Here is a 23,738-nt window from a genome sequence, read left to right as displayed (position 1 = left end):
AGAGGAAAAGAGAACAGAGAAAAGGGAGCATTAGTTAAGTTTCCATTTATATAGCCACGATCCATTAGACTCTCATTCTGCATTGTATCTTTAGGTTGTTGGTTGTTTTCCAAAAACTCTGGCCTGTTCTTTTCTTTCTAAGGATAGTTCTGTTTTGATGTCACCCTTACCAGATCTGGGGTTATCCTCCTGGCGTGCTATGGAGACATAACCTTCAGACTAATCAGAACACCTTGGCATTGGCATTTGCTCCTGGAGGGCAGAGTCCTGCGCATCCCACAGTAGCAGCAGGGAAGGAGAATGCTTATGGAAAGGGACCCGAGGTTTTCTTACAGAGGACAGAGTCTGGGGGCTGAGTGCTCTCTTCTCCACTGCAGCAGAGCTGGGTGGCCTTTGTAGCAGATTCTCTTCACCATCCCCTCTCCAAATCCCTTGAAAAAGAGAGCTAAGAAACTGGAAAGGTTTGTCCTTCATCTCTCGGGTAGTATAGTTTTGAAAGGTGACTTTAAACACAGAAGTGACACCAGTGTTTATCCCTCTGCTGAAAGCATTCAGAAACCACCAGGCAAGTAGCTGAGGTATCTATTCCCAGCTGAAACAAAGGCCAGTGCTGTGGAAAGATCAGATTAATAAATATGGTGCTAGGAATAGAGGTATTTTGACAAGTAATTTTATGTCAGCAGTAACGCAGGGTGTGTACTGTGTTGGTGCAAGAAGGAAACCACGTGACGGGGTAATAGGGAATGTAATAATGCAATAGAAACGAGGGTGTGGTTTTTTTTTTTAATAGAAAAAAAATAAATACCTCACACACAAAATTCCACATGGGAAAATAGCTGCCTGCACATGTAAATGCATGTCCAAGAACAAAGATAGCCGCAGTGCCATGTTGGGTTTCTTTGTGGTTTAAAATTGTGTACGGTAATAAATCGTAATAAAGTATATATGTTTCTGTTTCTGTTTGTTTTGGTTTTGGTTTTTAATAGGAGGGAGGTGCTCCGCCCCCACGTGTCTGCAGTAGTGTGCTTAGCTTTAGGCTGGAGAAGCCCTGGGGGTAAGCGGCTGAGTTTGCCTCAGTGTTCTTTCCTTTACTCACCAGCTGTTTATGGGGACACCTGATAGATGATGGGCTCTGTGGTGGGTGCCAAGGAGCAGAGGTGAGATGGGTGCACACACGGAAATGACCCCACCTCAGGGACTTGTGGGGATATAGACAAGGGGAGACCTGAGTCCAGTTAAGGTTAATGGGAGACAGAAAGAGATGAAGACCCATTAGGTGGCATAGTGGTTACGGTGGCTGGATCCCACATGGTCGACTTTGAGTCCTGGATCCAGTGGCTTGAAAGACACACTGAGCATGCGTACATACATCCCCAGAATCCCAACAGAATGGAGGAGAAGGGACTGAGATGGAGCCCCCCCACCAGGGAATTTTTTTCACTTTCCCCTTTCTCTCTCTTTTTCTGTCTCCAGTGATTGCACACACCCTATAGCAAATTAAAAAGAGAAAAAGAAGGAAAGAAGAAAAAGAAAGAGAGATGAGTAAAGAGTGGGATTGGACTTCGAGGAGGGTGAATGTGATCTTGCTGAGGGGGGCGCTTGCTGTTTCATCAGCGGGTGGCCTATTCCTTCCTAGCATTTAAACTCTTAAGCTGAGTTTCCCATGGTTGGATTCCACTAATGTTGAGAGGCCATTCTGTTTTCATTCTGTATTCCTCCTGAAAGACTGTTTTAACCAGTCTATCCTGTTAGCTCCCTCTGCGGTTCAAGGTGTTGTTCAGTCCTTGCTGCTCTTAAATTTTGAAACACATTCTGCTTTTCTGCATTATTTGACTTAGAAAACAGATTTTGTGTGGAGGGACTTTTGCAGGATTCTCTCTCACTGTGTTAAACAGTGATGTCAGCAAGATAGATTAGGTTAGACTGTGGTAACAAATACCTGCAAATCTCAGTGCTCACTCTAGGACCTAAACTGATGGAGTCTGGATCTTGCCATGGGACTGCAAGATCACTGTGGCATTGGAAAGGAAACATTGCAGGGTCTTGCTCTAGCAATGGCATGATCCCACCACTTGCATTGCTTCAGGCAGAGCCGGACTATGACCCCATTTAACCATAATTCACTATTTCTCGTGCTGACAAAGGGAGAACTGGATACAGGTGAGCAGCACTAGTGACTTCCACAGGGATCTGGCCTATGAGGTATACAGTGTCCCTTGCTCAGCTCTTGGTAGGTGTTGGCTGAAACATGGGCATTGATCTAGTAAATAATTGATAAATAACTTAAAGAGTCTGGTCTTACCACAACCTGAAACTTAGTAATTGATATAATATTTACTAACATGATTCTACAATGGTTGTCAAGTAATAAAGTTACGATCTTTTCTCTTTTTGCCTGTTTTGAGTGCTTGTTTCCTTTAAGTGATAGGTCAGTAGGTACTTGCAAGGCTCATTCTAGGAGGTTATGTGCTTAGCGTTATGTAATAGGTGTTACTCACAGACTTTCTCTCCCTCACCATCTGCCTCTTGTCTACGACTTCCTGAATTTGTTTGGAAGAGCCCAAGGTAGAAAAAGAGTCACAATGGGCCTGAACTCACCCTACCTAGGAGGTGGCACCAAGTGGCAAAGACAGCCAGGCAACAGATCAGATCTAGAAGGGCAGGAATGTGTTCAGGGTAACATTGAGTCACTCTCTTGTTACTTGAATGTTTAGAGAAAGCAATTTAGACAAGGGGTTTTCTTGGTCATGGGACTAACAGACACCCAGAGAGTTCTGGGATGCTTGAGATCCCATCGGCAGCACATTGGGTGTTGGGTATGACGGCTGTAAGTTTTAAAGCCTTCTTCGCTGCACTCTCAAAATAGTTGGGTGCCATGAAACAGTCATTGCAAGTAACTGTGGCTGACGCAGATGGGGGCTTGTGGAGAGATTTTGCTTTGGGAAGAGCTGGTCACTCGGATATCTTTACTCACATTGTGATGACTGCACACAGGGGTTAGAATTTTTAAACTTTTGTAAGTGCTTTAAGCATAAATACGGAACTTACCAAAATAGTATTGTCTTTGGCACTGAAATCACTTTGGTGAAGTCTTTTTTATAAAGATAACACCATATATAGAAGTGATATGATGAACTGACTACCTCAGTCCCCAAGTCATGGTGACCCAAGGATGCAGTGGCCATACACTGTCACTTCTCTTGAGTAACAAGATGATGCACCCTAAGGTGTTCTGAGTTGGGAGGTGAGCCACCAGGAGACTGGCAGGAACAACCAGATATAGATCATCCAGGAAGCAATTCAGGGTGCCTGGAGTGGGCTGAGGGTGAAGCTCAGGCTAAGAAAGAAGGAAAATTAAGCCCTGAGGGGATAGTCTGGGAGTGTATTTGGGAAGCTCCAAAGTGCAATTTTTCTGTATTTTGTTTGGCTCCTGAGTCCTTACCGTTTGATTTTTTTTTTTTTTTGAGAGATTTTCACTGTAGGGCGCGTGCACTCGCCAGACAGACAGAGAGAGACATAGAGACAGAAAGCGAGAAATCACCCCCCAGGGGGGATGGTCATGCCGCAATCCCTTCTCCTCCATTCTCCTCTCGGGATCTTGGGCACGCACGCACACGCGCCCGGTGTGAGTTTCAAGCCACCGGATCCGGGACACGAACCGCGGTCGACTACATGGGAGTCCAGCGACATAGCCATTACGCTAACTGCTGGTTCCCCTTACCGTTTGAATTTTATATGAAAGGAGGCAGGTGTGGATTTTCCAGCTGCTTCCCCCATAGCTTCTTGAGTTACATAGGATGCTTTTGCAACAAGCTACACATCCCAGGAGTCCAACAGTCTGCCTCCATGCTGAAATCACAATTTGGAGAAGAGAACTTGTTCTATGTCTAAAGATTTTCCATTCCTAGTCAACTCACTGCCATTGTAGGATTTAGCGAGCGAGCCTCTGTAGGTCTATGTGACCTGCATTTCCTTCGGGTGGTTTGTGAAACCCATGGATTCCTGGCCTAGACCATAGTGGCTGCTGAGGCCTGGATATGCTCTGGAATTGTGCAAGTGTGTGGAACTAGTGATTTTCTTGTGAAGGGGATGAGTCAGGAAAGATGCCTTATTTACCACTTGCCGTATTAATTCCGGCATAGGTAAAATGTAGTGCACACCTCCTGCATGATAAAACTTACTTTGCACAGGCTTCCTGGGGTTTCAGACTTTTGCACAAAGACTGGGTTGGTCAAATGAAGATGTGCCACTGGTAGGGACCAAGTTGTGGGAAGCGGATTGGTTGCTGTAGGGCCCTGTCCTTGTATTGTCTCTTCCTCCTCCCCCAGGCCCCATCTGCCAAGGAAATGTTCTTTTCTGATTCAATTCTAACTTACAAATCCAGATAATCACACTTAACTACATTCCTCATTGTGATTTGACAAGAATTGATGAGATTTTGGTAAAAGCTTTGACAGATTCTTTGGAAATAGGGAACATTATTATTAATACCACGATTCTGCTTCTTAACAGACTAGCTGTCCCACCTTATTAATAGTTTCCGCCTCTCCCTTAATTTCTATCCCTACAGCTGCCTGCTAGCTGAGAAGCTTACTTTTCTCTGGGCTATTACAGTGGTGATCCTTACCTCCTGACCTCCCTGCCGCCAATATATATAAAATACTGTCACTCTTAGAGCCCTAGGCTGATTTAGCCATTCACACTCTCACTTAATAACTTTCAGTAGTGCCTACTTTTTTTTTTGTGGAAGCTCGTATTCTTTAGTCTTTCAGAATCTTCCCCAGTTTCATCTCAAATTTTCTTTTCAACTTGACTTTTGACCTGCCTGACTTTGAAACTCCACATTAACTAGGATGGTTAATCTATTGTTCCTCCAAAATGCTCTGCATAGACTTTTTCTTAGTTCTAGCACATGCTGTGGCCTACAATGTCCTCTCTTATCCTCTCATTAAACATTCAATTTAGCTCTTCCCCCCTATAACATTTTTAAATTGATCACTTTACTCCTTAGTGATCTTTTACTTCTCTCTGCTAAAATTGTCTCTAACTCTCATTTTATTCAACATTCATTCATTCATTCATTCTGCAAAGTAAACTTGTCATTTTTTTTTTAAGAGAGATTTTTGCTATAGGGTATGTGCATTTGCCAGAGAGACAGAGAGACAGAAAGTGAGAAATCACCCCCCTCCCTCCCCACAGGTGATGGCCACACCATAATCCCTTCTCCTCCCTTCTCCTCTTTGGGATTTGGAGCACGCATGCACATGCACCCCATGTGAGTTCTAAGCCACCAGGTCCAGGACTTAAACCGTGGTCCACTATGTGGAAGTCCAGTGACATAATCATTATGCCATCTGCTAGTCCCATATTGTCTTGTTTTATCACCCAAGAGTGAAATGTCTTTTTCCTTCTATGTAATTGTAAAGAACAGAAACACACTTAAGGTTAGTTTGCTCAAAGGGAGGCATGTTGAAAATAGGATGCTTTTGCAACAAGCTACACATCCCAGGAGTTCCAATGACTGGGACCCTTGCAGTGATTGCTCACCCTGGACCTTCTCAGCTGGGGAAGAGGTCATGAGAAGCCACTCCACTTTTTCCAAGGTGGCTTGCTGGCTGACAGACGTAGCAATTACCACCTACACAACCCCAGTTTTTTTAAGCTCCTTAGGTAGGAGGAATGGGTGAGGTTTAACCTTGTTTTGTATTTGCCACTATGTTTATACAAAGAGCTCAATAAATATTCACTCATTGGTGAATCTTTGACAACACAGAAAATGTTCCGACTCATTGGCCTGCAGCCCTAAAGGAAGTTAAGAAAGTTATTTTAAGAGCTTCCTGTACTTGCATTAATAATAATGACACAGGGACAAGATGGTGCAGCAGGAGCACCACAGCTGAACCCACATGGCAGAGGTCCTGGGTGTGTGTCCCAGAACCTCCCTGTACACACAGCAAGCACATGTGCCTGTGATCTGGGCTGGCTCAGACGGGGGACAGCTCATGGTGTAAAGACCCTGTTGGAGGTGCCTGACCTTCTGCCTGTCTCTGATAAAAGATATAAACAAACTTTTAAAATAATAGCAATCACATGTTAAGTCAAAATTGCCAGTGCAGTGTGCATGCCTATGGTCGAGAGGTGAACATTCTCATCGAGGGTCATCATTCTAACAGTTGTTATTGACTGTCTGTTTTTCAACTTCCGTTTGCCTGCTACTTCCAAGAAGAGAGAGACAGAGAGAGTTTCCCTGTCTCAGGTTTTCCTTGGTGACTTATAGTGAGTGGCATTAGGCATTTGTGCTGCAGTAGGCCTCTTCACAGTCTGAAGGTGCAGCTGGGATGTCTGTGTTTGACATGGCTGGGCGATGGTCTCCTGTAACCGAGTACCAAGGTGCAGCTGGGATGTCTGTGTTTGACATGGCTGGGCGATGGTCTCCTGTAACCGAGTACCAAGGTGCAGCTGGGATGTCTGTGTTTGACATGGCTGGGCGATGGTCTCCTGTAACCGAGTACCAAGGTGCAGCTGGGATGTCTGTGTTTGACATGGCTGGGCGATGGTCTCCTGTAACCGAGTACCAAGGTGCAGCTGGGATGTCTGTGTTTGACATGGCTGGGCGATGGTCTCCTGTAACCGAGTACCAAGGTGCAGCTGGGATGTCTGTGTTTGACATGGCTGGGCGATGGTCTCCTGTAACCGAGTACCAAGGTGCAGCTGGGATGTCTGTGTTTGACATGGCTGGGCGATGGTCTCCTGTAACCGAGTACCAAGGTGCAGCTGGGATGTCTGTGTTTGACATGGCTGGGCGATGGTCTCCTGTAACCGAGTACCAAGGTGCAGCTGGGATGTCTGTGTTTGACATGGCTGGGCGATGGTCTCCTGTAACCGAGTACCAAGGTGCAGCTGGGATGTCTGTGTTTGACATGGCTGGGCGATGGTCTCCTGTAACCGAGTACCAAGGTGCAGCTGGGATGTCTGTGTTTGACATGGCTGGGCGATGGTCTCCTGTAACCGAGTACCAAGGTGCAGCTGGGATGTCTGTGTTTGACATGGCTGGGCGATGGTCTCCTGTAACCGAGTACCAAGGTGCAGCTGGGATGTCTGTGTTTGACATGGCTGGGCGATGGTCTCCTGTAACCGAGTACCAAGGTGCAGCTGGGATGTCTGTGTTTGACATGGCTGGGCGATGGTCTCCTGTAACCGAGTACCAAGGTGCAGCTGGGATGTCTGTGTTTGACATGGCTGGGCGATGGTCTCCTGTAACCGAGTACCAAGGTGCAGCTGGGATGTCTGTGTTTGACATGGCTGGGCGATGGTCTCCTGTAACCGAGTACCAAGGTGCAGCTGGGATGTCTGTGTTTGACATGGCTGGGCGATGGTCTCCTGTAACCGAGTACCAAGGTGCAGCTGGGATGTCTGTGTTTGACATGGCTGGGCGATGGTCTCCTGTAACCGAGTACCAAGGTGCAGCTGGGATGTCTGTGTTTGACATGGCTGGGCGATGGTCTCCTGTAACCGAGTACCAAGGTGCAGCTGGGATGTCTGTGTTTGACATGGCTGGGCGATGGTCTCCTGTAACCGAGTACCAAGGTGCAGCTGGGATGTCTGTGTTTGACATGACTGGGCGATGGATGGTCTCCTGTAACCGAGTACCACATCTTCTTTCATAATTAGCGCATGGGCATCAATACTTTGGTGATCTACATCTGTTTTACCTCACCTCTTGGTTTTGGAATACTCATTCACATGATACAAACTCTCCTTTGACACTTGAAATGCTTGATCATTACAGTGAATGTCACCATGAAAGAGGGAAATGTATTCACTTGCTGTGAGAAAGTGGCCAGAAATAGAGTACGTGAACACTAAAATAATGCTCGGTTCGAAGCTGAGGTAAAGGTCTGAAAAACAATGTATTCTGGGGTGATAGTCTTTGGCAGTTGTGTCACCCTGGGGTAGGTTTGCAATCGCCTCCTTGCAGGTTAATAATATGAGCTGGAAAGTGGAGAGCGTGTGGCTAAATCTCCATACTTTTGAGAATTTGCCCCTTTGTGGATGAGACAAGGATTACTGTCATTGTGAGTAAGCAGTGGCTAATTCAGCCAAACAGGGGGAGAGAGCCTTCCCTCTCTGGGAACGCTACCTCTCCTTCCATCTTTGCCCCTTCTGGCTGAGTCTTTGAAACCTAAGGTAGAGATCCATCTTTTCACCTATAGTGGTGGCTAAAATAGCATTTGAAATCATTGAACAACAGTGATTTCAACCACATATTGGGTAAATAACTGTTATTGGATTTATTCAGCTATCAAGTACTTACTGTTTGCCAGGCAAGTTCTAACAGAAATCCCTTCCTCTTCCTCTAAATTATTATGTACTTTGCTCATCATAATTGGCTTTTTCTTTCCTTTCCTTTTCTTTTTCTTAATGTAATGGCAAAGCTAAAAGGGGAGAGAATAAAGAAATGTATCTAATAGTCTTCTCTCAATTCTTGATTCCTTACTATAAATACCCACTGAGGGTATACATATGCCTAATTCAGACGAATGATTAAAAATACAGAATTTTTAAAATGAGGTCGGTTTGGAGCTAGCAGGTAGTGTGGTGTTTAAGGCACTGGACTCTCACATGGCCAGCCACAGTTTGAGCCCTGGACTTGGTAGCTTGCTTTCTCTCTCTGGTGAGCACAAATGCCCTGTAGCAAATTCTAAACTAATCATGATAAATACAATGAAATTAAGAATTCTTTTTTAAAAAATGAGATAGGTTTAACTTTTGCTTCTGCCATGTGACCTTGAGTACATAAGGTCTGATTGAGCCTTGGTTTTTTATTTGCAAGATGGGGAAGAATCAACCTCCTTGAACCAATGTGAGAATGGGAGAGCTCTGTGTAAAGTTCTCACTGTGTCGTCGTGCACATTGTGAATGCTAAATGAATGGCAGCAGTTATTAACACCCGTTTTACTGAGCGTCCACCATCCACCAGTTGCTGTACTGGGTTCTGGTGATACTTGGGTGAAGAAGCACAGTCTAACCAGAAGCAACTCGTAAACTAGCTGAGGAAATAACATATCCGCGTCACCACTGCCTTCAGCATTTATATGAGAGTTTCTTATTGTTTGTTGTCATTGGAATCCTGTCATTGGAAAGTCTTTGTGGAACTTGTCATGAATGGTCCAGAATTTGAAATGGTTGGCCTTCTCCGGAGGAAGCTGGAAGAAGCCGGAGGACAAGAATCTGAGGAGCAGCTCTGAGCTAACCCACCCACTGCCTGAGCCTTCCTTAGCGGATACCAGCCTCCTTTCTCCTATGGCCTCATTCCCAGGTGAAGGGTGTTCTGCACTGGACTGCCCCTTTCCTATGGTCTGGTTTCTTCGGGGGGGCAGGTAGAGTGACCCCAAGTTGGCCTAGGACTAAAAGCTTACCTAGGTCATGAATATTTTCATTTAAAAAACTTTTCTAGTTTTTTTAATTCTTTATAATGAGAGAATAAGAGAGAGCACAGGAGGGAGGGAGAGGGAGGTAATTTTTTTGGATAGGATCTTGCCAATCACGATCTTTTCTGCCACAGCCTTCCTGCCATGTAGGACCACAGGTGTGCACCACCCAGCTCAGCCTGTTCAGGTTGGGCTGGGAACTGCAGCCCAGCCTCCTATGTGGCCCCAGACATCACACCCTGCTGCCTTTGCCACCGTGGCTGAGCCAGAACTTTCTATATTAAAACCAGACAGTACCCAGAAGGGTACTGTTGTTCTGTGTTCTGAAGCAGCTTTGTGGACATCTAACCTGGTTTGAGGTCCGGCCATCCTAGGAGGAAGCCAGAGATAGCAGGACAGAGTACCACAGGAGAGGCCGTCATGGTTCTGTCAATCCCTTCATTTAGGAATCTGCTTTGTGCGTTGGGATCTTTATTGTTGTTCTTAAGATGAGTGCTCTTTAATAAAGGCAAGGCAACTAGACTATAATTATAGTTAGTGAGGTTTTTTTTTTAAGTTTCTTTTTTCTCTTAATTGCCAAAAGGTGTTTGCATCCCCAAAGAGAGAGAGAAGGAGGGAGAGGGAGAAAGTACCCCCACTCCCACCATGGAGCGCATTCATGCTGCAGTCCCCTTCATGTTTCATCCTATCAAGATTTGGGGGCCACATGTGCCTGATATATTTTTCAAGCCACTGGGGCTGGAATTTGAACTGCAGTCAGTCCCCTTAACCACTGTGCTATGTCGCTGGCCCATTAGTGAAATCTTTGAGACCTTCCCCTTGAACAGTGGTAGTTGTGCCTGGCAGGATTGCTGCCCAGGACTTGGTCCACAGTAAGCATGCAAGGAAGAGTTGAGCCAATTTATTTATTTATTTTTTTAAGAATTATTTTATTTAACTTTATATATTTATTTACTTTTTAATTTGAACAGAGAGAGAGAGAGAGAGAGGGGGGGGGAGAGGGGGAGCGAGGGAGGGAGGGGAGGAGAGAGAGGGAGAGAGAGAGAGAGAGAGAGAGAGAGAGAGAGTCAGAAAGCAAACCTCCAGGTCCGGGACCAGAACCACAGTCAGCTGTGTGGGAGTCCAGCATCCTTAACCACCATACCACCTGCCAGCCCCAAGCCAATTTATTCTTCAGAAATAACTTTGGATGTTGCAAAGGAAGAAGAAGGAGTCTCTTGAGACCCACATCCTAAATAGTTTAGGCCAGGGTTGGGTTGCTGATCCTTGTTGGATTTGAACCAGCTTGGTTATTGGGTCTTTCTGAGTCCTTTCACAGCTAATTGGAAAATGAGCATGCATCCAGATGTACCCTGGGTTTCTGTTGTGCTGACTGCTGGGGCATAGTTATGTACGAACTTCCAGCTTTGTTCTTGGTGGGACCACAGTACACTATCTGATGAGTTGCCTTGCTTGTGTTTGCAGCAAGGATGCTTTTGGTCGTGTCCGTGCTGTAAACATGATAGTAATGTGAACGGGGCTGGGGCCACTGTGCACATGGTACCTCGTGTTTTCCTCCCAGAGATTCCAGAGGGATTTCGTGATGAGTCTGTAATACCACAGGGTTTGGGAAAGAGCCCAGGCCTGGGTGGAGGTATCGGGGCCTGGACTCCACTTGGCCGGCCTTCCCTGTCTGGGAAGCTCCATTACTAATGTGCGGGATTGATGGAGACTGATAAGGCACTTGGGCCAGCCTCACATTCTTCTAGTATTTAGCTGATGCCTCAAATGATAACCTTCCATGTTGTTTCTCCTTGGAAAGTTTAACTGCTCATCTAGAGCTGTGAGGTTGGTGCAAGCAGTCCCTACAGCAAATTCCCCCAAATAGTAATTAGTTTGTAGGTTTGTCAGTTCCGTAAACCGTGCTCCTAGCATCTGAAGGCAGGTGCCAAACACTTATGTCACCCTTTCCCATGTAATCATTATGCACACCGAGATAACGTATTCACTACTTCCTGAGAAGCCAGATTTCTTCATCGTCTATTCCTTCACCTAGGAAAAAGATAAATGGCTGTTCTGTGAAAGGGAGTCTTAGAGACAGAGAGTGCATTCAGCCACTGCGTTTATATGTATTTCACAGAGACAGAGAAAGAGAAGGGAGTCTTAGAGACAGAGAGTGCATTCAGTCACTCGCGTTTATATGTATTTTTCACAGAGACAGAGAAAGAAAGCACCCACTAATAGGATGTGGTCATGCCATCATTCTCTTTCCTGCATTCCTCCTTCCCTTAGGAAATTGGACATGTGTAACTTGTACCCAGCATGTTTTTCAAGCCACCAGGGCTGGGACTCAAATCAGTCATCCAAGTGGGATCTGGCTCTTTAACCACTAAGCTGTGGGGCCTGCCCATGCCTTTATTTGTTTGATACATGAAAATTAATTTCTTTTATGATTTAAAAGAATCTGTAAAATTTACTCAAAACATCAAGTGACAATAATAGAGATTTATAAACAAGAAATTACACTAAGAACATCACTTAATACAGTAACTGTTTCCATTAAATTGCCATCATCTACATAAAATACTAAATATTAGTTCAAAGACTTAGCATTTTTTCTGCAGAGTTTACCCTGTCCCCTAACAAGAGTTAGAGCTATTAAAAATGAATACATTTGGGGCCAGCAGGTGGCATGGTAGTTAAGGTGCTGGACTCCCACATGGCTGACTGCGGTTCACGTCCTGGACCTGGTAACTTGCTTTCTCACTTTCTCTTTCTCTCTGGTGAGCATATGTGCCCTATAGCAAATTAAAATAATAACGATGATAAATAATTTTTTAAAAAGGAATACATTTGCTCATACACCTTGGGTTTATAACAAAATAATAAATAAGGTATCTGAGAGTTGCATCTCAAGGAAGTCACACTGCCCTGTCCGAAGTTTGATCATTTACAAGGAAAAATGTCTTCACTGAGAAGGAAAAAAGAATAGGTCAGATTTCACCCCACACTTATTTCACCCTACTAGTGGATCCTGTCCTTGCCCATGCTAAATCCTCTCTTTACTGTGCACCCAGGGAGCTGAGTGCCCTGCACACTGGGAACTGAGAAAGGCATGGTCGAGTTTGAATTCTAAACCTGATTTGGCTCTAGGTCTAGTTGCCTCAACTTTCCATGGATTGTGTGTCTTTGACTGTTGGAAAGGGTGACACTCTTAGATGTGGTCACCACTTCTAGTAAAGAAGAATGCGGTTTCATTTAGACTAAAACCCCACGGCTCCTAGGTTTCCTGCAACCAGGAATTCTCACCTCACCATTAGAGGAAGCGGTTCCCAACAGGTTCATCGTCCTGTGGGTTCTTGGAGTCTGCTTCCCTCCTTTTAATTCCTCCCTTGAGATTCTGACTTGTAAAGACACACATTTCTTCCTTTTATGAGGCTTTTTAGTACGAAGTGACTGGTGCTGTTCGACATAATCTATAGTATTTAACAGCTAAATATACTTGGTTTTCCCGAAGCTGGTCACAGTGAAAATAAGAAAAGTAAAGAGAAAGCCGGTTTGAGGGAGGAAGAGGGAGTAAAGGGACGAATGGGGTAAAGAGCTATGTAGGAGTAGGGTCTTTTTTTTTTAAATTCAATTTTAGCTTCAAAATCAAGAACAACTGTTGTTTACATGGTGATGTTGGCTTCATAATTAAAAGCATCTTGCCCAAAGCTATTTGAAGTTGTTATTAATAATATTCTACAAAATGGCATGGATATTTATTAGATATTTTCCATTCCAAACTATGTTGGATTCCACATGTATTTCTTTTTTTATGTTTTTGCTATAGGGCGCATGCACTCGCCAGAAAGGCAGAGAAAGGCAGAGAGACAGAAAGAGAGAAATCGCCCCCACCCTGGGGGGGGGGATGGCCCTGCCGCAAGCCCCTCTCCTCCATTCTCCTCGCTGGATCTTGGGCACACATACACACGTGCCTGGCCTGAGTTTAAGCCACCAGGTCTGGGACTCGAACTGTAACCGACTATATGGGAGTCCAGCGACATGGCCATTATGCCAACTGCTGATCCCTCCACAATGTATTTCATGACAGCTGAAAGACAATTTCTGGGCAAGGTAACTCCAGTGCAGTATAATAGGTGCTATTTATTATATGCCTTAGGTATATAATAAAGCATTTAAAGTGCTTTGAGCACATTACTGGGAGATGGCAGAGCCTGCATAGGCTGGGGGACTTGCCCAGGGTTACACAGTGAGTTTATGCCAGGGCTGGGATGTGGCCCAGGCAGTCTGGTTCTAGAATCTGCGGTAATTTTTTGTTAAAGTTTATGATAGGACTGGCTCCATGGCCTGGTGGTTAAGAGAGCCGGATCCCACATGGCTGAGCCCCAGTTCCAGTTCTGGCCCCGGCGGCTTGAAAAACAAGCTGGGTGCATGTATATGTGCAACAAAGCCCAATCAGATGGAGCAATAGAGAAGGAGTTGCAATGTTACCATGCCACGCTGGGGGATGCTTTCTTTTTAAACACAGTTTGCTAGATGGGCCAGCAGGTGACATGGTGGTTAAAGGTACTGGATTCCCACATGGCTGACCATGGTTCAAGTCTGGACCTGGTGGCTTGTTTTCTCACTTTATCTCTCTCTCATTGTCTCCCTTTAGTCAAATTAAAATAAACAAAGTTACATAAGAATAATTCTAAAAACAAATTGCTAGAAGTCTTATGCACTTGAGGGAAAGTTTTTAGTGGAAGAGAGAGAGAGAAATTGAAAGTGAGAAAGCACTCTCTCATGGAGAATAGTCATGCTGCAATCCTTTCCCTTCGCCATTTCTCCTTTGAGGATTTTGGGCATGCATGCACGTGCACCTACCCCATCCAGTACTGCAACAGCACAGTCAACCATGTGGGATCCAGCTGCCTTAATCACCGCACTAATGGCTGACCCCGGGGATGCTTTTCCCTTTCCCTCTACCTGTCCCTGGTGAGCGGTATACCTTCTAGCAATTAAAAAAGATGTGTGATCTAGTACATGCATGTGCGTGTGAGTCACAGAACACAGAGAAAGAGAGAGGAGCCCCATTCATAAAGTCTGGCCACATCCTCCAGTCCCCTAGCCCATGGGATCCTGGGCACTGACGTGTGCTCCTGGAATGTTTCAGGCAGACCAGGCCAGGGATTTGAACTGTAGACACCATATAGGATCCAACCTCTCTTGAGCAGCGTATTACCACTGTGCCACAGAGCCAGACCGAACGTGTTGTCTTAACTGAAGCCTGTGAGCCATGTTCACAACTGGGTTAGGGACTGAGAGAAGTGAAAACTCTTAAAAAAAAAAAAAAAAAGACCCTGCAAAAAAACCCCCAAAAACAAACAAACAAAAAAACTGGTTTAGGCTACCTGGTGGCTTGGTTGTTGAAGAGCAGGTCCAATGGCTGACTGCTTGGATTACCTGGTGGCTTGAGAAACATGCCCGGTGTATACGTGTTTGTGCTCAAAATCCCAAAAGGAGGGAAAGATGTGTCATGACCGTTTTCCATGGAGGGTGCTTTATCCCTTTTTCTCTTTCTCTCACTAGCAAGTACATGTGCCCTTTGGCAAATTAAAAAACCAAAAAACAAAAACCAAAATAACCCCAAACCAAACCAAACAAAATAAACCCAAAAAGCAAAGCAAAGCAAAACGGAACAAACAAAACCCTGGTTCATGATTTAGGAAGAGAGCTGACTGGTCTTCAGGAGCAAAGGTGAATGATTTCCATCAACCATCTCCCTGAATCAGTTTGATGTTGACTTAGAGGTAGCATTGTTTGAAAGAATGGGTGACAAATTCTGTTGTGGAATTTGCAGTGAGATTTCCAGCTACACTCGAGTTTGCCCTGCACAAATGCAGGTTTCTGTGAAGTCTGCTGGTGTGAATTTTCTCTAGAAGGGCCAGTTGACTGAAAGCCTCTATGGTTGCATGAAATTTAACCAGTTGTTCAGAACTTATGACTTAGTTATTGCTATAGGGTGCAAGTGCTTGCCAGAGAGAGAGAGAGAGAGATAGAAAGTGAGAGATCACCTCCCAGAGGGTATGACCATGCCACAATCCCTCCTCCTCCATTCTCTTCTCAGGATTTTGAACGTGCATGTACATGAACCTAGCATGTTTTTCAAGCCTCTGGATCTGGGACTTGAACTGTGCAGTCAGTTATGGGGATCTAGCCACCTTAACTTCCATGCCACCTGCTGACCCTGAACTCAACAAAAAATTATTATATCCTCTCCTAGTAGCTGTTTTCTCCAATAACAGAAAGTAGAATAAATCATCTCTTAGTTTTCCAGTTTAGTAGTTTTTGTTTGTTTATTTATTCAGAGAGAGAGAGAGTCACCACCAGTAGGATCCTCCTGCCATGATCCATTCCAGCCTCAGCCAGCCTGGATCATGGGGTATGTACAAATGCCTGGCGTGTGCAAGGAGATCTCAAGACATGAACCCAGGACCCTCTCATGTGAGTCCAGCTTTGTAGGACATTGTGATATTGCTGTGTCACTGGCTGGCCCTTTGGCAAATTAAAAAAATAATAATAAATATATGTGTGTGTGTGTGTATATATATATATCCTTTCATATTCTCATTTCTTTGATGGTGCAGTTCCCTTTCCAGAAACCCCTTTCCTCCCTGTCCTTCCTCTCTTTCTTCTCAAAAAACACATCATGATAGAAAGCTGGAAGTATATGAGGGGTCTGCAGAAAAATTCATGGAAAATGTGTATTGTGAAAAATCTATGCATGGATTTTTATTTTGATGTTTTTGGCACCAAAGAGGCTCATACTTTAATCCTATTTTTCCATGGCTTTTCGTATGCTTCCTTCAAGCTCCCCATTTCATCTGCCCTGTGGATGGTTTTCCAACCCCCTCAGGCAGAATTAATTTTCCTTCTGTTTGTCATTTATAACCCCATTTCCCCTGCATGTGATAATTGTTTATGTGGTTCCCCCTGCCACCCCATTGTGCATTCTTTGACCGCTATGATTAAGTATATGTTGGAAAATTTATGTTGAAAATTGACTCCAAATTGATGAAACCCAGAGATGGTATTAAACAACTGCTTGGTTTGAGTCCCAGACCTGGCTGTTTAAGAAACCTGCCAGGCACATTTACATGCATGCCCAGAGTCACAGGAGGATGGAGAGATAGAGGAGAAGGGATTGCAGCCTGACCATGTCCCATGGGGGGTGCTTTCTCACTTTTCCTATCTCTCCTCTCTCTCTCTCTCTCCGAGGAGTGCACACACTCTCTGGCAAAATGAAAAGAAGTGGGGCCTTTGTGAGATGAGTAGGCCCTGAGGGCTTGTAAATGGGTCCAATGCCCTAATAAAGGAAGCTCCATAGAGCTGCCAGCCCTTCTATCTCTTCTACCATGTGAGGACACTGTGTACACTGTTCCTGCCATGTGAAGCTGCAGCAACAAGGTACCATTTTGGAAGCAGAGATCCCTCACCAGACACCAAATTTGCTGGTGCCATATTCTTGGTCTTCCCAGCCTCCAGAACTGTAAGAAACACATTTCTATTGTTCATAAATTACCCAGTTAGAAGTATTTTGGTACAGCAACCCAAGTATAGGAATCTTACTCAGGGGTTTGGATGAATGCATGGAGGCACTGACAAGGAAATGAATGAACAGGCAGTTAACATGTGGATGTGGGTCTACTGGGATTGATTAGAGTGTACATTAGAAAATGATGGTAGAACAGTGTGGATCTGTGATATGACCACAGCAGAGTCTGACTGCGTGCACACCAAAATCTCAGCATTTTGACCTTTGGGACTGGATAATTCTTTGTTGTGGGGAATCTGTCCTGTATTCTGTGGAATATTTGGTAGAATCCCTAGACTCTACCCACCAGAGACCAAATGTACCAGTTGTGTCAAAGATGTTTCTAGACATTGCCAAATGTCCCCTGGGAAGCAGTCAACACCAGTTGACAACTACTATATTAGATTTATTTTGTGCATCTAATGGGGCTACATAACTGTTCTCACCAGTGGGATGCATTGGAAATGAGAGACAGTGCAGAATAGAATGCCTTTTCCATACCTACTCTTTTTCTGATTTGCTAGTCAGCTTCAGGGGTCCAGGGCAGAACTCTGAAGCCCTGTGTATAATGGTACTATCAGATGGAAGGAGCCTGGGACCCTGAGGGATTATGTGGAGCAGAACCTCTCTTACCAAGCTGCGTTAGAATGCAACATGAAGAAGAGCTAATCATTATTGCATTAGGCCACTGAGAATTTGGGGTGTTCATTTGGGCAGCCTATCCTCTCTAACCTTGTCTGACACTTGGGGTGAAGGATCCTTGCTGAAGCAGCCATGCCAGTATTTCAGGTAGTGAATAAACCGAGATTCCAATGATGGAAAAGAGACAGATTTTTCTTTGTTCATTCTTGTGTAGAATCAATCTTGTTGCTATCATTCTTGTAATTTCTATATTTTTTTCAGAAAATAAGATAATTATAAAATGTGTATTTGTTATTCCTGCCACTCCAGTAATTTTGACATGTGGATAACAAGCAGCTTTGAGCTATAAATACTTTCAGTAAAAGCAATAAGATATCAACTATACTAGCAGTTTTATTTCACTGTGTATATGTCTGCAGCACAAGTTCAAGTTGAGATGTTTGTGACAATTTATGTTTGAATGCATTTTAATATTTTTTAGGGGGAAATGACAGATGTTGACACCTGCAGTCACAGCTGTCCCCCACACCATTAATGAATAAATCACTATATGATATGACAGTCTTTGAAACTGACTCTTCTATGCCTAGTCCAGCGGAATTCTGTGAATTAGTGTCCTTTAAATAGCTGAGCCCCCAAAGTTTGCTTATCAGACTAAATTCAGTACACAGTTCTAGATTTCTTTTGCGGCAATTAATTGTACTTGTGGATACGCCTACACAGAAACACTGACCGAAATACGTGAGTCAAACGGTTGCATTTGGAGCCCATCTGGATGACAACACTGGAGTTGTTCATGGGAGACAATGGCTGTTTGTGGATGAGCCCTTCAATGGCTGAAAGCTTCCTTTGGCCCAGTGGTCTCCTGTGCCTGCTTTGTTTGCATGGGATTCAGCCCATTGTGCAAAGAGCCACCCCCGTGAATTTCACCCTACCTGTCAGTCAGTCCGAATCCCTGTCAGGGAATATAGTAAATCTGGCTTGATGAGGAGATAGTAGTCTCTTTTTTTCTGGTAAAAATGCTGCTAGGCATCTCATCTACCACATATCTACCTCTAGTATTCTTTTCTCAATTTAAACATTTTCACAGTGATAGCAATAAGACTAGCCAATGCTTCTACATTGATTACGTGCCAAGCTCTCAGTGTTTTGCTTACAGTATATGCATAATCCTCACAACAGTTGTGTGGAAAGGGTGCAAGGTAAGGTTCATATTTCTAATATGAGGAAATTGAGGCACAGATAGGTTAAATGATCTACCCAAGGTCAGATAGCAAGTAAGAGCCAGAGTTGGGATTAGAACCCAGCCCCGATGGTCCCAGAGTTGACCCTGGAAGCCTTTGCAATACACAGCAGCAGTTTTTTCATTCTGTTAAGAATTCTCACTTTCTCTGAGATCTCTTGTGTTTTCATGACATCAGCTAACATCTGCATATGCTGATTAAAAAATTATTGATATTATTGCTTTATTTTTGTACTGGTTGAGGATAATTTCCTAATTTAACTGTCAGCTGATGTTCTTGTATCTTCCATAGCCTCCATGTCAGAGGTATTACATGAGCGTGCTGATGTGATTATTTTTATACTGAGATGTTCCTTAAGGAGGTTACCCTGTTGGGTTGAGAATACACATACACAAAGGATGCAAATGCTAGGTGGTGTTGGATTAACTGGTATTGGAGTTCAGAAGGGGAAAGAAGTATGTATTAACTGATAATGGAGTTCAGAAGGGAAAAGAGTACTTCCTGCCAGATGATTTAGAATAGCTTCACAGAAAAAATAGCATTTGACTGTCTCCTGGAAGCATCGGTGGTAATTATCTAGATGCGTGAGCAGGTAGGGATGGCATTCCAGGGCAGTAACCAGATTGGCAATAGCATGGTGGTAGGGGAGGGTGGGTCATGTCTTCCAGATAACAAACAATACTGTGTCACGGGAGCATGAAGCATGGGGTGGGAATATTATGAAAAGGGATAGGAAATGTTGGTGGAAAAGGGAGCTTTGGAATTTTTTTTGACAGGAAACTATTGATAGTTTGGAGCCCGGAAGAGGATAGGAGTACAAAGCTGTATATTCTATATTTAATGTTGCCATGGTCAGTGTGGATTGGAGCAGGAAGGGACAAAGGTGGAGAGAACATGGAGGTCCTGAGAAGATGTAGCCTCATGGGAGGTGGGATACATGGGAAGGGTGAATGAGTGCAAGACACAAAATTTCAGAGACACAATTAGCAGAATTTGGAAACTGATTAAATGAAAGGTAGAGGGTAAATGGATTTTCACATCCTAGGTTCTGGGTGAATAATGGTAACAAATAAAAGAGCAGACATAGGGAGAATCGAGAGTTCATTTTGGAAATAGCATTGAGTGAAGAGGTCAGAGCCTTGCCTTAGAGAGTAATCCATACCCAAGTGGTTATGGATTGAAGACTAAGCTGTCTTGCCAGCAGGGAGAGGGAGCCCCTCTAGACAGCTGCTGTGGGAGGACTTAGATCTGAAGGAAGTCTGAGAATATAGAGAGGCAACAAACTCAGTGTCAGTCTCCTCTGCTCTCATTCAACAACGAACACAGATCTCCTGTGGCCCCAAAATGTGTGGGGATTTCTCCCACCGGCAAACACACAAATCAATTTTGCAGCCAGTACCGACTGAGTGCCCTCCAGTTCGATTCAGTTCTGACGTTTTCAACCTGGGGATGGTGTCAGAACCCACACAGGTCGAGAACTCAGTCCCCATGACTGGCCCACCCCTCACTTCAGATCGTAGCCCCTGGTCATTTTACCTGGGCTTCTGACTGACTGACTATAAATTGGGGTTCCTATAACCCCTTCTTTGGGTGAACTCAGTCCCCATGACTGGCCCACCCCTCACTTCAGATCGTAGCCCCTGGTCATTTTACCTGGGCTTCTGACTATAACCCCCTCTTTGGGTTTCATTAATTTGGTAGAGGGGCTCACGGAACTCAGTTTATTGTGAAAGATACTGCAGAAGAAATTACAGATGAAAAGGATGTGGGAAAGGCAGGGAGCTTCCATACCCTTTCCGAGTGTACTATCTTCTAGAACCTCCGGTATCTAGAAGCCCTCCAAATCCTATCGTTTTAGGTTTGCATGGAAGTTCAATACATGGGCATTGGTGATTGTATTACGAGCCATTGGAACTCATTGTAACCTTCAACTCTAGCTCTGTAATCCTGCCTTGGTCCTGGTGAGGCCACTTTGGGGATGCCAACCTTTGGTCAACTCATTGGTATCCAAATTCCAAGATTTTAGGAGTTGTGTGCCAGGAAGTGGAGATGAAGACCCAATGTTATGTCTCATAGTATCACAGGATGCTAAGAACAAAGAAAAAAAAGTAGTTTTCTGCATTGACAGTTAAAAGTGAGGTGTTAACTTCAAGTTATGGTCTTCTTTATTATTCCCAAATTGGTTGTGATTTCTCCTGGATTTAAAATACTTAAAATATTTTACAGATTATATTTGAGGGCTGTTCCATAGAGGGATCCTGCCTGGAAAATTGGGAACCTTGTTTGAAGGCCCTCCTCTTCCTCTAAACTGGTTTGCTCAGATTTGCTCAGTGCTGGCCTGACTCCTTGGATTTGCCAAAATTGCCTCCTCAGTTTGAATACCTGTCTCCCCTTTCTTCCTTTGTCCTAATCAGATCCTCTCTTTCTCTTCTATTCGGTTCAAATTCCATCTCTGAGTCTGAGTCCTTGATGATTCCAGCTGAAACTGACCCTGCTCCCTCCTGAGTCTTCCAGATCTTTTTTTTTTTTTAAGAACTATTTTATTTAACTTTATTTATTCATTTATTTTAATTTGACCTGAGAGGGATGGAGTGAGAGAGAGAGAAAGAGAGAAAGAGAAAGCAAGCTGCCAGGTCCAGGACTTGAACCACAGTCGGCCATGTGGGAGTCCAGAACCTTTAACCACCATGCAACATGCCAGCCCCTCTTGCAGATCTTAACACATGCTCTTGGGGGAGCCAGCTGCTGGCTAGATAGATTGTGGATGCTTCGTGGGCTTCAGCACATCTTATTTGTCTTTGCATCCCAGGCAGCTAGCTAATTTTTTTCACCAGTGTATGTCAATGTGAACGGTTAGCTTACATTGCCAACTGATTCTTCTTAGTGTCCTTAGGACTGTGGTGATAGAATGCTGTTTTTATGTCCCACACTTTAGTTTGGATGGAGTACCCCCTCATGATGCTCATTGGTTGATTGGGGGCTATACCATCAAGAAACTTACTTTCAGGACCAGCAGATGGCATAATGGTGATGTCACTGGACTCTCATGTAGGCCACTTAAAACTCATGCTGGGCACATGCGTGCTTGCCCAAGATCCTGAGAGAATGGAGAAGGGATTGTGGTGTGGCCATCTCTCTTCTCCAGGAGGGGTGTGATTTCTCGCTTTCTATCTCCCTGTCTGTTTCTCCAGTGAATACATGCACTCTATAGCAAAACAAAACAAAACCTCTCCATCCAAAACAAAAAAAAAAAAGAAATTTACTTTCAGGGCCAGCAGGTGGTGTGGTGGGTTGGGCATTGGACTCCCACATGGCCGATCCCAGTTCAAGTCTTGGACCTGGTAGCTTGCTCCACACCCCCCACGTCTCCCCGCATCTTTCTCTGAGGAGTACACATGTCCTGTAGCAAAAAAAAAACTCTGGGGAGTACACAGTCCCTGTAAAAAAAAAAAAAAAAAAAAAAAAGATAATAATAAATTAAATTAAATAGATAATTCTTTAAAAAAAGAAACTTACTTTTCTCTTTGTGTATACTCACTACTGCTGCATAGCTGAAGCCTCTTTCTAAGCAGAAGCATTGTATGTTGATTATTCCCATTGGCTTAGTTTATATTTGTCTGCAGTTCAAGAGACATATCGACAGTCTTGATTGATTCTTCTCTTTGGGCAGTTAATGAGCTGTTAAACGGGCAGCAAGGCGGTAGTATTGGGGCAGATTTCTATGCAGTTTACTTTTGGTTCCGTTGAAGATGTTAGGTTTTCAGGAATCAAAACATATTCAGGCCCAAGCAGGTAAATCAAACAGGTAGAAGTCTGAAATTAGGTTTTGTGTTTCTAAAATTAAATGAGACAAAATTCACTTAGTATGTATGGTATGAGGAATGATCATGAATAAACAGAATGAAACTGCTTATTCGAGTAGATTAGGAAAATACTTTGTTGTTTTAATTTTTTCTTTTTAGTTTTGTTTACTAATAAAATCTCAGCGCCATCAGCCTGCAACAACCCGTAATAATTAGGGCCGATTAGTTAGGATCTCCTGCTTGTTTCACTTTCTCAGAAAACAAGCCTACTTTCTTTGGATTAAGGAGGAAGAAGGAAGTTTCACTCCCTCGAAGAATGTGCTAGGTGGACTGACACTGATAACTGACGTGAATAAGCGAGTTGAGTGAACCGACAGAAAATCAAGTCCACGGTGAAGGAGCCCCAGGGCTGAGAGGTGAGGCCTGCAAGCTTTTAAGTATACAGATTGCACAATTTTCAGTAAAATTTTAGATATGAGGGGCCAGCAAGTGGCATGGTGGTTGAGGCGCTGTACTCTGTGTGGTCAACAGCAGTTTGAGTCCTGAACCCGGTGTCTTGAAATCCATACTGGTCGTGTGTGTGTATGAAGTCCTGAGAGGAGAATGGAGGAGAAAGGATTGCGGGCGTGGCCATCCCCTCAAGGAGTGATTTCTCGCTTTCTGTCTGTTAAGTACATGCTCCCTATAGCAAAAATCTCTTTTTTTAAAAAAACTAGATATTAAGGGACTTCAAAAAGTTTGTGGAAAGGAATAGCAGATGGCATAATGGTTATTTGCTGGATTCCCATGTAGTCAACCATGGTTCGAGTCCTGGATCCAGTGGCTTAAAACTCACCTAGGGCGTGTGTGCATGCATGCCCAAAATCCTGAGAGAGGAATAGAGGAAAAGGGACTGCAGTGTGGCCATCTCCCCAGGGAGTGATATTTTACTTTCTATATCTCTGTCTCTCTGGTGAGCACACGTACTCTATAGTGAAAATCTCTCTCTCAAAAAAATAAGTTTGTGGGGAACCAGCAGTTAGCGTAATGGCTATGTCACTGGACTCCCAGGGAGTCGACC

General features: G+C 44.1%; 1 protein-coding gene across 3 annotated transcripts in view; it reads left to right on the top strand.

Annotated features, from left to right (window-relative positions):
* RNF152 (ring finger protein 152) overlaps positions 1-23,738 on the top strand; it is a 134,099-nt gene that overhangs the window by 36,069 nt on the left and 74,292 nt on the right. Inside the window, exon 5 of one of the 3 annotated variants that reach the window (XM_027775208.1) lies at positions 15,764-15,899. The exons of the other annotated variants lie outside the window; for them this stretch is intronic. The gene's annotated coding sequence lies outside the window, so the exon portion shown is untranslated. The remainder of the gene's footprint in view (positions 1-15,763; positions 15,900-23,738) is intronic. 3 annotated transcript variants of the gene reach the window in all.

This window comes from Tupaia chinensis, unplaced genomic scaffold (assembly GCF_000334495.1).
Source record: "Tupaia chinensis unplaced genomic scaffold, TupChi_1.0 Scaffold000532_1, whole genome shotgun sequence".
Classification (NCBI taxonomy): Eukaryota; Metazoa; Chordata; class Mammalia; order Scandentia; family Tupaiidae; genus Tupaia; species Tupaia belangeri.
Note: the sequence above shows the minus strand (reverse complement) of the source record. Positions and strands in the feature narration are given on the sequence as shown.